The sequence below is a fragment of the Ambystoma mexicanum genome, chromosome 5p (genome assembly GCF_040938575.1).
Source record: "Ambystoma mexicanum isolate Mex_15411 chromosome 5p, UKY_AmexF1_1, whole genome shotgun sequence".
NCBI lineage: Eukaryota > Metazoa > Chordata > Amphibia > Caudata > Ambystomatidae > Ambystoma > Ambystoma mexicanum.
The window spans coordinates 851,088,511-851,102,663 of record NC_090930.1 but is presented as its reverse complement, the minus strand read 5'-3'; the positions used below and the strand labels follow the sequence as shown (position 1 = coordinate 851,102,663).

At 44.3% G+C, this 14,153-nt stretch overlaps 1 protein-coding gene across 2 annotated transcripts in view; it reads left to right on the top strand.

Annotated features, from left to right (window-relative positions):
- The window catches only part of VPS41 (VPS41 subunit of HOPS complex), a 1,668,740-nt gene that overhangs the window by 1,234,031 nt on the left and 420,556 nt on the right, over positions 1–14,153 (top strand). The window lies entirely within an intron of this gene.

The window sequence follows — 14,153 nt, the reverse complement described above, 5'->3', positions numbered from 1 at the left end:
CAGCAATTACCACAGCGAACATTCGAAAGAAAGTACCCACTGAGAAAACCCTATCAAATGTATTCCCAAAGAGATGACAATCTGAGGGAGGAACTCGCTGAAGAAATATGAAAATGAGAGAAAGAGGTGCTGGTGACATCACAAGAGACAAACGTGACGCACTGAGAAGACTGGCTGAAGAGAATGCATGGACCTTATAAATACTAATGATGAAGTAAAGAATCGAGTAGACTTTCATATGCGAAAAGAAGATTGCATGTGTGTGACACATTTTCTGCAGTGGAAGTCATTCAATAGCTGTACAGAGGCAGTAACGCAAGTAGACTAATCTTAGAAGCTGGCTATACGTAGTGAATAGACTGCAGGCGGAGCCGCCATTGTATAGAAACTGGACATCAGTGTTATGAATTTAGTAAGCCCAGACCCATGGAAAAGAAGGGTCGAGAACTGTTGCAGCAAGAATTATCTGAGATCGTGGATACGAATGGCGAGACTGTTTGGCCTGGTATCAAAGTCAAGGCAGCCAAGACCGGCTATCTATTCTTGAAGGAAGTGAACGTGAGAAGCTGAATCATCCTTTGTTAAGGTGCAAAGAAAGAACACCAGGCATACCAAGTTTTATTCATTTAAGACATTTAAATGCTGTAAAATGGTCCAAATCGTGGTCTCCTGTCACGTGGGCCAACAATGGAAATATAGTTGGGCTTGGAGTTCTAGAACAAGTGATAATGCGTGCTCGTACTTCCTTATATTCTCACAGACAAGAATACTTTGCAAGGCCAAGTTCAAAGACAATCTTCGTGGCAGAAGGCATGGTTGATGAAAGACTTGGGCTAATTGGGTGGGGAGGTAAAGTCCTGGGATCTGGGTATGAGCTTACGTGCTATTAAGTGAACCGAATGTTAGACATGGCACAAGCGTGCCAACCAATCGTAGAGGGTCCTATAATGAAAGGCCTTATAGTTTGAGAGCCAATGTTATACTGTGTACTTAATAGTGATGAAGGTGACACATTTTAGAGGTAGGCATAAATTGTCCACCTGACAGTAGACATGCAATTATAATCCCATCCCATCCCTTATAGAAACTATAGTTAGATGTTCCCCTTAAGCCTATCACAACTCTTCGTAGGTTTTTCTCATTTGCCACATAGTATGTCGCCATGTATGATGAATTATTAGTATATAAATGTGTTTTTATTTGAAATAAGCAGAGAAGCTCAAGCAAACGTCCATTGATGTCCATTGTAACTCCCTGTTTTAGACAATTGATATTTAAACAGTAATGTTTGCCATCCTCTTGAGTTGGTTTGATTATTTGGTGTCAGTTATTCTGCATCCCATCCATTGCATGTGCACTACCCAAAGGGTTCTAAGCTCAACACATTTGTCATTTTGAGAAGGAGGGCAGTGTTAGATTTTCTTTGTATATGCCTTTTTATGTTCACTCGACTGACTGCGACCGTTTTGTTATTTATTTAATGGTTGAGATTACTCCCATTCTAGAGTTAGGGCAAGTCAGAAATTCTACCAACCCAACCAAATGACCAAATAAAGGTTTTCGACACTTGTATCCATTGTGTCTGTGTCTACTATTGATACCATGCCTTCCTTGCACTGTTGAGTGTAAGGACATCCTGGCCAAGGCCAGAGCCTCTTAAACGCTGATGTGCTACAGCCATAAGTGGAAGTGTTTCTCTGTGTGGTACCGGGCTCAGAAGATTACCCTTCTGCATGTCACAACCCTGCAGCTCCTACCATACCTGCTTTCCTTGGCCAAGGCTGGACTGGCTCATGCCTCTATCCAGGTATACCTGGCCGACATATCCCGTTACACCAGGACACCAGATAGGCTGTCCCTGTGGTCTCACAGACTTGACAAGGAGTTCCTCAAAGGCCTCTTCAAGACTTTTCCGCTGTTGAAGGCGCCTTCCCCAGCTTGAAATCTCAATATGATTTTGACTAAACTCATGAGGGTGCCCTTTGAGCCGATGCATCAATCCCCGCTCAAGTTTCTCTCATGGAAGATGGCTTTCCTCGTGGCGATCACCTTGGCTAGGTGGCTTGGGGAGATCCAGGCCCTGTCTGGCAAGCAGCCGTACTTGTCCGTCCACACTTCAAGGGTTGTACTGTGTACACACCCCACCTATATGCTGAAGGTGCCATAGAGTTCCACCTCAATAAGTCTTTTGTGTTGTCTGTCTTCCTTCCCAATCTGCACTTACAAAGGGGTTTCGGAAGACTTCTTAATTGTCAATTTTGGACCTACGAATAATGGGAAGGCCTTGTTGAAGGCTTCCTTTTCCAGATGGCTCTCCGGCTGTATCATGCACTGTCATCGGCTGGCTAACCGATCGCTTCCAGGCCTGTCCGAGAGTCCATTCCACCAGGGCCATTGCAACAATGACTGTGTTTCTCTCTGGTGTGCCCCTGCTCGACATCTGGAAGGCTGTAACATGGAGGTCCTTGCACACCTTCATGAGTTTCTACTGTATCGACATGGATTCCGGGGAGGATTCCTGGGTTCGGACAAGCAGTGATACGCAACCTGTTCCCTTGAGGTGAGTCTGTACTCTGTTGAGCCTTGCCACCTCCTGTGGTTGTGTATGTGTACTGCTGTGTAATATTTATTCATGAGCATGTGAATCCATGCCAGACTCCATGCTGGAGAGAAGGAACAAGTTACCTGTAACTCCTGTTTTCCCGCATGGGTCTGACATGGATTCGCATGCAAACCCTCCCGTCTTCCCCCTTAGTGGCTCTTCTCGTTTCATACTTCCACTTTTCTGGCTACTAATTCTGAAGATGCCCTCAAGGGGTGGAGTTTAGGGAGAGGACTTTCATTGTATGGGGGCAGTATGACCCAAAGGACAGTGATTTGGTTTAGAGGAGAAATGCAGTTTTCAAGCTAAAGTGAAACTGTTTTTTTTGTTTTTACCGAGGATTCCCAGGCTTACTGGGGATATTCATGAGCATGTGAATCCATGCCACACCCATGCTGGAGAACAGGAGTAACTTGTTCCTCACATTATTTTCTCAATGTATTATTCTGTTGTAGTTCTGATTACATCAGCTACATTTTAATGAATCATTGGTTGTTTTGAAAACTTAGTCTACAATGGGTCCTGGCAAATATCCGATAATATCACCCGCCTCTCACATTTGTCTATTACAAAACATTATACTAATGTCCGGATACCTAGATTTGAATGTTGAAAATGTTGGTACCATACTGTTCCATTCCGTTTGGGACACTTTTTTATGTCTTGAATGGGTCAAGGCCAGCATCCTTTCTCACTTTGAGCTGTTTGCAACAGGATTATGGTAAAAAAAAAACGGGAACAGCTTATTATTTCTTGTTTCTATGCCCCATACTAGTCTTAAACAGTACAAATGCCATTGTCGTATAAATTGGGATACTTTACTTGGAATCGACCTCCCACTGTGGGTTCTGATCACGTTTTGCTATTTTTTTTTTAATTTTTTTTTTTTTAATTGTATTTCAGTTCAAAAGAACTTTTCACAAAACAGTATAAACATACAAATAGCAAATTACAATGAAAATCCAAACATTTCATACAAAGTCAGTATCATACAGCAAAAATAAAAGATAAGGATAAAAGTACCTACATTTACATCTGTCACAGATCTAGGTACAATTACTAAAATTAAAGCTAAGGGGCTTTCATATTTACTTGCACTAGATTGTTAAATTGACATACCTATGTACATTTCTCCTGCAGGTAGATAAATCTCATTTCCTTTTCAGGAGTGGGGTACCCCCTGAGAAACTTTATAGCTCAGGTCAAGCCCTACTCTTATATAGAGCCAACCTATAAATCCGCTAATAATTTCACATTTGCTTCAAACTGCCTTAGACGGAGGTTTACCACCTTCCAGATTTGAGTGGTTGCAATTATAAGATTCTTATTCCACCCTGCTAAACATCTCAAACAAAACCTTTCACTAGCAATATGATTAAAATCATGTTCATATTCTGTTAGAGATTTTTTAAAATATTTCTCATATATAGAGCTCATGTTCTTACAACAGGTTATCACATGTCTTATGGTTTCTTTCTCTTGTTTACTGCCACACAGTCTACACATTCTTCTTTCCTCCGGGATATTTAACCAGGCACCTCGCACACCGAGAACATTAAGTCGGTTTAGCCTCATATCCAGGAAGATTTTCCGATTAACCTTTGAGGGCATAAGCTTTAGATAAAACTGAGATTTTTTTTATACAGGAAAGGAAGTTTTGCATATGAACCTAAAGAGCCAAATTCTGCAACCCTATCATTACTATGAGCCCAGTCCCACTTTTCCAAGGAATCTTTTAGGGACTTCAACACTGCCCCCTCTCCGTATTCCCATTTAGGGACAAAAGCAGTTCTCTCAAAGATATTCTCGATTTTTTTCTGGAAATTATTCAAAGCCCACATATTTCCTCCCTTAAGCCCATCATGAACTATATGCAGTAGTGAACCTTGCTGTGCATATTTCATTTTGATATAGAGCTTTGCTCTGTTTAGGTCGATTTGGGTAGATGGAGATATCAGCCCCAGTTCTAACCGGATAGCCTGGATAGGTGTATAATTAGAGAGGCCTAATATTCTCCTCCATATCACACCTTCCATCACATCCGCCCAATCCGACCAATCAGAGAAGATAGCTTCCAAAGCATACAGGAACATTGACACCAGCTTTTGTTTATATAGGTTAATAATTCCCAGTAAGCTAAATCCCGCTGTTTTTTTGGAGAAGTTTACAAAAGCTGCTAACGTTGCCATTATTTTGGTTCGTTTATTCTTTTGAACTAGTGGATTCATTTTCTTCCTTTCACCACATATTTCCTGGCCAAGATATTTGTAGCTATTAACTTTTTTTATTGTTCCCAATGAGCATAATATGGAATGTTTTTTTTTTTTTTACTGCAATGGGCCCCAAAGCTCATAAATTGAGTTTTTTTTAGATTGATTATAAGACCATTCGTCTCTGCATATTCGCTTAGGGCCGAGGCACTATTACAAATACCCACATATGTGTTGTCCATGATTATTATATCGTCTGCATAGCAGATCCACCCCATCTTATGGGAGCCGATTTTGGGAAAAGTGTTCATTTTATCTTTAAAGATATTACCAAAGTCGGACATAAACAGATTGAAAAAGATGGGCGCTAACGCACAACCTTGTCTCACACCTTTTAGAATATTGAAGGGTTCAGATAGAGTTCCTCGATTATCTAAAGGTATCTGGGCTTTGCTATCATCATATACCATCCTGCACAGATATAACAAATTTGCAGGCATGCCTCGAGCTTCGAGTTTCTTCCAAAGATGCCCCCGCTCTTATCGATTCGAAGGCGGAGGTAAAATCAACGAAGAGAACATATAGTGGTAGATTTTTAGCTTGATTAGCCTGCTCAATAAGTGTATTTAGTATAAAGATATTATCTGTCGTTGCACAGCCTTTCCTAAAGCCTGTTTGGGCTTTATCTAGTATATTTTCGCTAATGATCCACTTATTGATTTCTTTTAGTATCAGAGTGCAGAAGATTTTACTAGGAACATCCGTAAGTGCTATTAATCTATAATTTTCTGGCAAATTGCGTTGACCTCTTAAATATAGGTATGATGTTAGCGGTCTTCCAGGAGTTAGGCATCCTTCCGGTATCTATGATTTTTTGATACATAATTAACAGAATGTCAGCCCAAACTTCTGGATTATCTTTTAAGATAATATTGCAAAGGCCATCGGGTCCTGGGTCTTAAGAGTTCTTTAACTTCTTTATTATTAACAATATATCTTCCCTACATATTTTCATGTTGGTTTTTGGGCAGATTTCAAGTTTTAACACGTCACCTTTAAACTTTTCGGTAAGGAAATGTATCCAAGTATGGCTATCTATGGGAATTAACAGCTCTGGGTTACCAGCATTGTTCATGTTTCTGAAGCAGGCCCAGAATTTCCTAGCATCTCCTTCATTTAATATTTTGGCCATATTTTGCCAGACTACATTCTTCTCTGAAATCTGATAAAACTTAATCATGTTGGAATACTTATTACAAATCTGCCTTCTACCTTTCTGGCTTTCTTCATAGCTCAAGCATAACTTATTTTACAACACATTTTGCTATTTCAAATGTGTTGTAAAGCGAGACTGATGACAGTGTTGTATTCCACATTTTTCTTTTCCAAACAATTCATCAGAAGTGCACATAGCTTTTTGCAGCCAGATTGGCATCCTTAGAGTGACATTAATGTGTCAGTCTGGGTTGTTGCTTTCTACCATCCTTTTTTAAAAGGTTAAGGTGAGGAATTGGTTAACAAAAGCATATTACGTATCTTATGAAGTGTTAATGCTTACCTCCGCTCCATTTTAATGCTTAAGTTGGAATGGCCTTGCAAAAAGGAAAGGACCAGAAAACAAGCCTTCTCTGCCTACACCCCATGACTATGGAACCTCCTCCCTGTCTGCATCAGACTCGCGCCCATGCTCTTGCAATTCAGAAAAGGACTTGAGACCAACCTCTTCAAGGATTCACTCCACCTCAAAACCTAGGCCATCCCATCCCTCCTCCTGCCACCTGACTCTCTAGACTTGCCTAGCAGGTGCCTCGCTAGACGTGATCCTTTGTATCCCAACCCTGCTGCATATTTATTCTGTTACCTCGAAGAAATGCTCCGTTATGTATCTGTACTGTTGTATACCTCTTTAAAGCGCTCGGTTATGTTATGTATCTGTATTGTTTTACACCTCTGTAAAGTGTGCTGTTGCTCTTTGAAGCCAAGTCTCCTCTCAATAAATACCATAATAATAATAAATAATAATAATAACAATAATAATAATAATGTCATGGTTGTTCCGGTTATTCTAACTGTTTGAAAGGATTCCTAGGCAAGAATGAGTTGAGAAAAGCATATTTTTTCATAATTTTCACTTGAAAATATTCCTTGAAGGCATACATTCCTGTAACAGCTATTTTGAATTAGAAATGTTTGCATGTTTATACTGCTTTTTTCGATTCCAGCTATTTTTACCTGACAAAATGAACATTTTGGTCAGCAGTGGGTTAATGACAACACAGTTTTCCTGATCTAGCATCTTTAAATTGTTAGCATGTAACTTTTCATCTTTTTCATTCATTTTGTAGTTATCTTGGTAATGTTCTGGTCCATTCCAGTGCATTTCGGCTTTCACCCTGACCCAAATATCTTAAATAGAAAGTTGGTCGTTAAAGGTACAATTAGTGATTAATTTATCAGAATGTGGACTTTGTTAAATAGATCAAAAGTCCCCTATAAATGTCACACAGGCAATACAAAATAACAGCATAGGGCCACCTCTCTTTGTCTGTTAGAGAGGGAATGTGACTGAGGAAGACTGACTGGCAGACATACCAAGTCCTCAGTCCCATCTGTCGACTCAAAAAAGAAGTCCCCCAGAGGGGACATAATGGAGAAGAAAAGACCCTTGTTAAAATGTAAACAGTATGGGCAGGAAATGGGTAAACCAGGACAAGATGCAATCGGGGTCAGGGAGGGCACATCTAACTGGGATGGGGACAAGGAGATTGGAGACAGATGCAGTTGTGCAGTTACAGGTGTGAAAGAAGGGAGAGAAGGTACCACACAGACAAATGAAGGACTAGGGAAAGGCACTAATACAAGGGAGAGCAACAGCGAGTGAGTGGAGGCGACTCGCGTGTGCTGGGCTCCACTGGGTACTAAGAAACAAAACTATAGACCCATGTAATACAGAAAACAAATTAAAGAGATGAAAACTGTTATTTCTCCAGCATTGGATCTTTCATGGATTCACATGCTTAGAATATTCCCCGTCGTCAGACTGGGAACCCTCAGTACACATATATAGTCGTTTCCTATAGGAAAAAACTTCCGACACTTGTGTGTCCTATCCACATCTACGTCCTCCCGGGGACGTCCACGCACGCCCCATAGGACGTAATGGTATATAAGCCCCGCCCCCGCGGGTCCCGACAGATTTCAACCGTCTCCAAAGATAGTGGGATCTCCTCGCGTAGTCTCTACTGCTAGATTTTTTTTTTTTTTTTTTTTTTTCGAATCGTTGAACTCCTGTGAGTTTGTTAATTTTATCGGAATGTCGGGAAAACCTCTTTTTCGCCCGTGTGCCACGTGCGGATTGAAGAAGATTTACGAGGGGGACGGCCATTTAGACTGTATTTATTGCCTCCACCCTCACCACTCGGCAGACCAGTGTGAAATATGTAAAGGTTTTTCCCAGAAAACCCTGAACGATCGAAATCGACGGCTGGTATCCTGGTTAAATGACGGTGCGGGAGCGTACCCTCAGTCAGAGGTGGGCTCTGTGCGCAGCGTAGCCTCTGTGAAAACATCAGGAGCCCCTCGACGCTCAACTTAGTCAGAACCTCTGGTTAAGAAGTCACGACCTGCGGAAAAGGACGTTCCACGAAGTCACTCTTCTAAGGACTCTTCTAAAGACTCTTCTAAAGACTCTGCAAGAAAGACATCTTCGTCAACTTCGTCGAAGAAAGGAAAGGAGAGGCCTAAATCCTCCTCGGGCGATCAACACAGATCAGCCGCGAGTAGAGATTCGGATAAACGCAGGGAGAGCGCTGTGAAGGCGGGACCGCCTAAACCACCTGCAGGCCCAACTCAGACGACGACGAACCAGTCGGTGTCCTCACTGCCGCTGACGCAGTCGATTTCACCCGTCATCAACCCGGCGACGACCTCGGCGACGATGTCCTCGTCGACGGAAGTTCTGGCCTGGAGACCAGAAGTATTTGATATGGGGTTGCCTGACACATTGCTACAGGAACAGGCAGCGTCAATTGCCTCGAAAGAAGACGACGGCTTCAGAATTGTGAGCCCGGAGGACCTCGGTCTACGAGCCAGGTTTCCATCAGGAGCAACCTGCTCTCAGGTGTTTACCCAACCTCCAAGCTCTCAGGCGACCCTGTCCATGGAGGTACTATCCTCCTTACACTCGCTGCTGAAATCGCTGGACGAAAGGCTTCCACCTGTACCGTCGACACCCCCCGTCGACGAACCCGGCCCTTCACACCGCTCGTCCAGATCGATCGGGGTTCCAACTACTCCAGCAGTCCAGGAGGAAGGTGAGCTTTCGGACTCCCTTTCTGACCATGGGTCAGCGTCAGATATATCCCTCTCACCATCTAGGGATCCATCCTGGGTGTCGGATGTGGAAATGGAAACACCAAAGAGTCCCACTCACCCGTCACCACCGGACGATATAGGTGCTTTTCATTCTATGATGGAAAAAGCGTGCAAGGAGTTTGGCCTGGTCCAACAGGAGGAGAAAAAGGACTGTTTTCTTTTTGACCATATGGGCAAGAATAGACTCTCAATATTCTCAATACCCATTTTGGACCATGTCTGGAAAGAAGGTGTTCAAACCATGCGTCACCCTTTTTCTGAGCCGGCTGTCAAAGGCCGCATTGAAAAGAAATTTAAAGTACCAGACTCTACACCGAAGTGTCTTTCGGCTCAACCTACACCGGACTCGGTGGTGTCGTCGGCGGCGACGAGAAAAGCAAAGGCCCAACATAAATGCTCTACCCCTCCAGATAATGAGGCGAGGCGCCAAGACGTGTTTGGTAAGAAGGTTCTTTCTGTGGGGGCCTCAACGGTGAAAGCAGCTAGCTCCCTGGCGATTGTGGCCAGATATGACAGGGAGATGTGGCACAGACTGGCACCTATCCTGGACCACCTCCCGGAAGAACATAGAAGAACGGCGATGTCCCTGGTTCGAGAAGGCGAAGAAGCATCGAATCATGATATTAACATAGCGGTGGACCTGGCAGATTCGGGTTTTAAACAAATAAATAACGGAGTTGTTCTAAGACGCCAGGCTTGGCTTAAGTGCACCAACTTCAGACCCGAAGTACAGTATAAAGTTTTGGACATGCCCTTCGAAGGTGATCGTCTGTTCGGAGAAAAGGTGGACGAGGCCTTGAAGGGCATGAAGGAGGACTCAGATACAGCACGCTCGTTGGGTTCTCTCCAGAGTGGTAAGCCCTTTCGTTCTTTTCGTCCCTTTAGAGGAGCGTCTGGAAACTCAAGATTCTCAGCAACCAGGGATAGATCTTTTGGTAGATCAGCGTATCCTTCCCAAGGATATAGACGCGCCTCTCAGACCTCAAGCCGGCGCAGAAACTTCCAGTCTTCCAAGAGATGACCAACTTATTCGTCGTCGACGAGCAAACAGAAAGACCAGCAATGACGGGAAGCGTACCGTTCTGGGAGGAAGGGTGTCACGCTGCATCGAGAAATGGGAGGCCATCACAACAGATCAGTGGGTTTTGGACACTGTGAGGTACGGACATTCCCTACTATTCAAATGCAAACCTCCAAAATGTCCACCAATACACCGATTCCAGCCACATCTAAACATCTTGAGGCAGGAAGTAACACTCATGTTACAGAAAGGCGCCATCGAATTAGTCCCTGCATCGCAGAAAGGCCTAGGGGTATACTCACGGTGTTTTGTAGTAAAGAAGCCAAACGGAAAATGGCGCCCTATTCTCGACCTGCGAGACCTCAACAAGACCCTACAGAGTCAAAAATTCAAAATGCTTACACTGCAGGAGGTGATCAGATCCGTCCAAAGGGACGATTTTTGGCGTCACTAGATCTACAGGACGCGTACTTCCACATTCCGGTGTGTCAAAAACACAGGAGGTTTCTGAGGTTCATAGTAGGTCAGACACACTACCAATTTGCAGTGCTCCCATTTGGTCTAAAGTCCTCCCCAAGAACGTTTACAAAATGTTTGGCACCGGTGGCAGCCTGGCTGCGAAAGGGAGGGCATCATGTATACCCGTACCTCGACGACTGGCTTGTGAGGGGGTCCTCCCCAGCGTCGACCAGCGACAGCGTACAGGCCACCTTACAACTTCTGCAGCGACTGGGGTTCGCAGTGAACTTCGAAAAGTCTTCTCTAAAGCCCTCAAGGAGCTTGAAGTTCTTGGGAGCTCAATTCGAAACCCACGCGGGAATAGTGAAACCTTCCCTAGACAGAATATTGAAGATCGAACAACTGACGAGTCAACTTCGCCTACAGAGCACATTTTCCGTGAGAAAATATGTGGCAATCCTGGGTTCCATGGCTTCGTGCATCCACCTAGTAGCAAACTGCCGATTGTTCATGAGGCCTCTACAGGAGTTCCTGTCGGACAGATGGAAGCAGGCCACGGGCCGGTGGTCAGACAGGATAACCGTCGACGACGTGGGTGTCATCAGGTCCCTCCAATGGTGGAAAATCTTTCACAACCTGGACAGAGGGGTTCCTCTACAAGAGCCGGAATTTCAGAACACCATCATCACGGACGCCTCCCTGACGGGCTGGGGAGCACACATGAATGATCATCAAACCCAGGGCAGATGGTCCTCGACCGAATCGCACCTACACATCAACGTGCTGGAACTGAGGGCAGTGAGATGGGCCTTGAAATCATTCCTTCCACATATCAAAGGATCAAAAGTAAGAGTGCTGACAGACAACACGACAGCCATGTTCTACTTGATAAAGCAAGGCGGCACCAGATCCAGGACCCTTTCGGCGGAAGCTCAAAAGATCTGGCACTGGGCGTTGAAACACAACATATCCTTAGTGGCTTACCATCTCCCGGGTATGAAGAATGTGCAAGCGGATTCCCTGAGCAGGACAATGGCTCAAATACACGAGTGGGAGCTGGACACCGGTCAGCTACAAATAATCTTCGAAAGGTGGGGGACCCCCTCAATCGACCTCTTCGCAACGAAAGAAAACAGGAAATGCGAACAGTTTGCAAGCAGATGGCCTCAAAAAGGATCCCTGGGGAAAGCGTTCTCGTTTCCGTGGACGGACAAATTCCTGTACGCTTTCCCTCCGTTCCCCCTTATACGGAGGACAATCCAGGGGATTCGCAGGTACAAATGCCGGGTCATTCTAGTGGCACCGTATTGGCCGAGACAACCATGGTTTTCCGACCTCCTACATCTGTCGTTGGAACAGCCTATAACTCTCCAGAAAGTGCCGAACCTACTGTCCAGGGACAAGGGAACGGTGTGGCACCACAATCCGGACAGCCTAAACTTAACAGCATGGCTCCTGACTTTTCAGAGTTTGGCAGCTTGAAAGTCTCGTCGGATTGCCGGAGAATTCTGCAGGCGGCTAGGGCCCCTTCGACTAACAAATCATACATATGCAAATGGTGAAGGTTCTGTACGTGGTGTCAAACACAGCACGAAATTCAGCCTTTAGAAGTAACCCCTGAACAAATTCTTCCGTATCTTCTTCACCTAGCTGAGAGTGGGCTGTCATCATCGTCCATCAAAGTGCACTTGGCGGCCATTTCAAGGTTTACGAGGAGGAGACAGTCTTCACCATTATTCAGTGACAGACTGGTGAAACATTTCATGAGGGGTCTCTTTAGAACTTTCCCCCCTACGAAACGGTTCCCACCGTCCTGGAGTTTAAATGTGGTGTTGGCTGCCTTAATGAAGCCTCCATTTGAGCCAATGTCCTCTTCATCCATGCAGTTCCTATCTTGGAAACTGGCTTTCTTAATTGCCATTACATCGGCTAGAAGAATGTCGGAATTACAGGCATTGGTCATAGATCCTCCATATATGAGATTCTTTAAGGACAAAGTAATTTTATCGACTAACCCTACTTTCATCCCGAAAGTACCGACAGTCTATCACAAGCACTCGACCCTGGTCCTTCCTACTTTCTTTGCGTCCCCGTCGTCGTCGGCGGAAAAAGCCCTTCATACTCTGGACGTCAAAAGGGCGTTAAAATTTTACCTGCAGAGGACGCAAGATATCAGAACTACCAGACAGTTGTTCATTGCCTACGGTCCGTCGACGAGAGGAAGGGCGATCTCCAAGCAAGACCTGGCTCGTTGGGTCTCCTCGGCAATTACTTTTAGTCACTCCAAGGCTGGGAGACCCCTACAAGGACGCCCTAGAGCCCATTCCACGAGATCGACAGCATCCTCCGCGGCTCTATGGGCAGGAATTCCTCTGACAGACATCTGCCAGGCGGCAGCGTGGTCTGTCCCACACACGTTCACACGCCATTACTGCCTGGAAAGGCAGCATGCGGATGAAGTACAGATGGGGAGGGCAGTGCTGCGCCATCTTTTCCAATGAGGTAAGCCAAATGGCGAAACTGTTGTCTTTACCTTGCCGATGTTTGGTTTTTTCCTTGATCTATCGCCTTTAATATAAATATGTTACTGCTTACGTGCATATATATATATATATATATATATTTGGACTGGGAGTGTTTTAATTTTATAACGTATGTTGCATTGCATTCTCACCTCCTTCTTCTAGGATACTGCTATACAATCTATTCTAAGCATGTGAATCCATGAAAGATCCAATGCTGGAGAAGGGAGTAGTTTCTTACCTGTAACTCCATTTCTCCAGCGTTGGTATCTTTCATGGATTCACATGCGCCCACCAGCCTCCCCGGAATGCAATGTGCAGGATATGCGCATAAACCGGTTCCCCCTTTTTTCTTTGGAGGGGTCGAAATCTGACGGGACCCGCGGGGGCGGGGCTTATATACCATTACGTCCTATGGGGCGTGCGTGGACGTCCCCGGGAGGACGTAGATGTGGATAGGACACACAAGTGTCGGAAGTTTTTTCCTATAGGAAACGACTATATATGTGTACCGAGGGTTCCCAGTCTGACGACGGGGAATATTCTAAGCATGTGAATCCATGAAAGATACCAACGCTGGAGAAATGGAGTTACAGGTAAGAAACTACTCCCTTTTACAGCATAATGTCTGGAAACATTTATAAAACAAATTCGGAAGTGTATTTATAAGAGAAATCTCACCAGAGGGCAATACCTTAATGCTTCAAGAATGTTTTCCATTGTACAAGGCACCAGTAATCAGAGTAATACATACATGAAGTATTTAAAAACTGCACAATTTAATCGAAGACTGAGCTGAAGGTGAGTGAGACGAGTGCAATTTGCCATTGAGGTTAGCAGTGAGTTTTTTTGTTTTTTTTACTGATATTTACCAGTATTCATTCGCCAAGTAGCTGCAACAACATTGTATGAGGCAGGCTAAAATATTTGTTTATCTTTTAAAAAATAAATGTCTCCCTTTTCTT